The sequence below is a fragment of the Brachyhypopomus gauderio genome, chromosome 9, assembly GCF_052324685.1.
Source record: "Brachyhypopomus gauderio isolate BG-103 chromosome 9, BGAUD_0.2, whole genome shotgun sequence".
Taxonomy (NCBI): domain Eukaryota; kingdom Metazoa; phylum Chordata; class Actinopteri; order Gymnotiformes; family Hypopomidae; genus Brachyhypopomus; species Brachyhypopomus gauderio.
The window spans coordinates 7,583,511-7,586,010 of record NC_135219.1 but is presented as its reverse complement, the minus strand read 5'-3'; the positions used below and the strand labels follow the sequence as shown (position 1 = coordinate 7,586,010).

At 47.9% G+C, this 2,500-nt stretch overlaps 8 non-coding genes across 8 annotated transcripts in view; all 8 read left to right on the top strand.

Moving 5' to 3' along the window:
- The first annotated feature begins 111 nt into the window (after positions 1-111).
- trnah-gug (transfer RNA histidin (anticodon GUG)) lies at positions 112-183 on the top strand. Its single transcript has one exon. It is a non-coding gene; the product is annotated as a tRNA-His (tRNA).
- A 116-nt stretch (positions 184-299) lies between these two features.
- Positions 300-372, top strand: trnar-acg (transfer RNA arginine (anticodon ACG)). The gene has a single exon. It is a non-coding gene; the product is annotated as a tRNA-Arg (tRNA).
- Positions 373-625: 253 nt separating this feature from the next.
- trnae-uuc (transfer RNA glutamic acid (anticodon UUC)) lies at positions 626-697 on the top strand. The gene has a single exon. It is a non-coding gene; the product is annotated as a tRNA-Glu (tRNA).
- A 334-nt stretch (positions 698-1,031) lies between these two features.
- trnah-gug (transfer RNA histidin (anticodon GUG)) lies at positions 1,032-1,103 on the top strand. Its single transcript has one exon. It is a non-coding gene; the product is annotated as a tRNA-His (tRNA).
- Positions 1,104-1,545: 442 nt separating this feature from the next.
- trnae-uuc (transfer RNA glutamic acid (anticodon UUC)) lies at positions 1,546-1,617 on the top strand. The gene has a single exon. It is a non-coding gene; the product is annotated as a tRNA-Glu (tRNA).
- Positions 1,618-1,951: 334 nt separating this feature from the next.
- On the top strand, positions 1,952-2,023 carry trnah-gug (transfer RNA histidin (anticodon GUG)). Its single transcript has one exon. It is a non-coding gene; the product is annotated as a tRNA-His (tRNA).
- A 116-nt stretch (positions 2,024-2,139) lies between these two features.
- trnar-acg (transfer RNA arginine (anticodon ACG)) lies at positions 2,140-2,212 on the top strand. Its single transcript has one exon. It is a non-coding gene; the product is annotated as a tRNA-Arg (tRNA).
- Positions 2,213-2,465: 253 nt separating this feature from the next.
- The window catches only part of trnae-uuc (transfer RNA glutamic acid (anticodon UUC)), a 72-nt gene continuing 37 nt past the window's right edge, over positions 2,466-2,500 (top strand). The window contains exon 1 of the tRNA in view: positions 2,466-2,500. This exon is cut by the window's right edge and continues 37 nt beyond it. This is a non-coding gene — a tRNA (tRNA-Glu).

Below are 2,500 nucleotides of genomic sequence, written 5' to 3'. Positions count from 1 at the left end.
GATACAAATCAAGGTGCCGAATGTCTGAATATGTGATGTTTGGATTTCTCTTGGAACAAATGTGGTGTATGGAAAGCATAGAAGCGGGAGACTCCTGCCAAAGAGCACAGAGCCGTGATCGTATAGTGGTTAGTACTCTGCGTTGTGGCCGCAGCAACCCCGGTTCGAATCCGGGTCACGGCAGTCTTTTGCTCCAGCTGCTTCAGAGTCTGCCTCCATCAGGTCCATTCAATAGTCTAATAGGAAGAAATTGAAAAGGAATTGAGTACAGAAAACATCACATTTGACAAGATGTGGCAGGGCCAGTGGCGCAATGGATAACGCGTCTGACTACGGACCAGAAGATTCTAGGTTCGACTCCTGGCTGGCTCGAAGCTTTTTGCTTAGTACTCGCAACGCAGTGCGCTTTACCTCTTTATCGCAGCTTTTGTGAAATGCAATCGATGATAGCAGTGCTCTACTAAAGCGTGTGCTTGAGTGAAAGCCCCATCCAATCCACTCCATCTCTCTCAGGTTTTGAAGGTGTCTTGCAACCTACCCTCTGATTCCCACGTCTGTGCGGCATTGGGCATTGGTGCCTTCATACCACTTTCCAGGCACTATGACAGAGAATGTACTTGCAGCTTCCCATATGGTCTAGCGGTCAGGATTCCTGGTTTTCACCCAGGCGGCCCGGGTTCGACTCCCGGTATGGGAATCTCACCTTATGCCGGAGTGCTGGGGGATAACTGACAAAAAATGTTTGTCATCACCCCCTAAACCTTAATCAAACACCACAGCACTACTCAAAAAGGTCTTGGCGTAGCTAACATGCAGGTTTAATGGATGAAACAGAAGAAAACATTGGGCATTGCAACAAGCGTACAAGCTTTTGTGGTTTTAGACCACTGGAAGATTCAAAATGGATTCAAAAGGGAACCGATACAAATCAAGGTGCCGAATGTCTGAATATGTGATGTTTGGATTTCTCTTGGAACAAATGTGGTGTATGGAAAGCATAGAAGCGGGAGACTCCTGCCAAAGAGCACAGAGCCGTGATCGTATAGTGGTTAGTACTCTGCGTTGTGTCCGCAGCAACCCCGGTTCGAATCCGGGTCACGGCAGTCTTTTGCTCCAGCTGCTTCAGAGTCTGCCTCCATCAGGTCCATTCAATAGTCTAATAGGAAGAAATTGAAAAGGAATTGAGTACAGAAAACATCACATTTGACATGATGTGGCAGGGCCAGTGGCGCAATGGATAAAGCGTCTGACTACGGATCAGAAGATTCTAGGTTCAACTCCTGGCTGGCTCGAAGCTTTTTGCTTAGTACTCGCAACGCAGCGCGCTTTACCTCTTTATCGCAGCTTTTGTGAAATGCAATCGATGATAGCAGTGCTCTACTAAAGCGTGCACTTGAGTGAAAGCCCCATCCAATCCACTCCATCTCTCTCAGGTTTTGAAGGTGTCTTGCAACCTACCCTCTGATTCCCACGTCTGTGCGGCATTGGGCATTGGTGCCTTCATGCCATTTTCCAGGCACTATGACAGAGAATGTACTTGCAGCTTCCCATATGGTCTTGCGGTCAGGATTCCTGGTTTTCACCCAGGCGGCCCGGGTTCGACTCCCGGTATGGGAATCTCACCTTATGCCGGAGTGCTGGGGGATAGCTGACAAAAAATGTTTGCCAGCACCCCCTAAACCTTAATCAAACACCACAGCACTACTCAAAAAGGTCTTGGCGTAGCTAACATGCAGGTTTAATGGAAGAAACAGAAGAAAACATTGGGCATTGCAACAAGCGTACAAGCTTTTGTGGTTTTAGACCACTGGAAGATTCAAAATGGATTCAAAAGGGAACCGATACAAATCAAGGTGCCGAATGTCTGAATATGTGATGTTTGGATTTCTCTTGGAATAAATGTGGTGTATGGAAAGCATAGAAGCGGGAGACTCCTGCCAAAGAGCACAGAGCCGTGATCGTATAGTGGTTAGTACTCTGCGTTGTGGCCGCAGCAACCCCGGTTCGAATCCGGGTCACGGCAGTCTTTTGCTCCAGCTGCTTCAGAGTCTGCCTCCATCAGGTCCATTCAATAGTCTAATAGGAAGAAATTGAAAAGGATTTGAGTACAGAAAACATCACATTTGACATGATGTGGCAGGGCCAGTGGCGCAATGGATAACGCGTCTGACTACGGATCAGAAGATTCTAGGTTCGACTCCTGGCTGGCTCGAAGCTTTTTGCTTAGTACTCGCAACGCAGCGCGCTTTACCTCTTTATCGCAGCTTTTGTGAAATGCAATCGATGATAGCAGTGCTCTACTAAAGGGTGCACTTGAGTGAAAGCCCCATCCAATCCACTCCATCTCTCTCAGGTTTTGAAGGTGTCTTGCAACCTACCCTCTGATTCCCACGTCTGTGCGGCATTGGGCATTGGTGCCTTCATGCCACTTTCCAGGCACTATGACAGAGAATGTACTTGCAGCTTCCCATATGGTCTAGCGGTCAGGATTCCTGGTTTT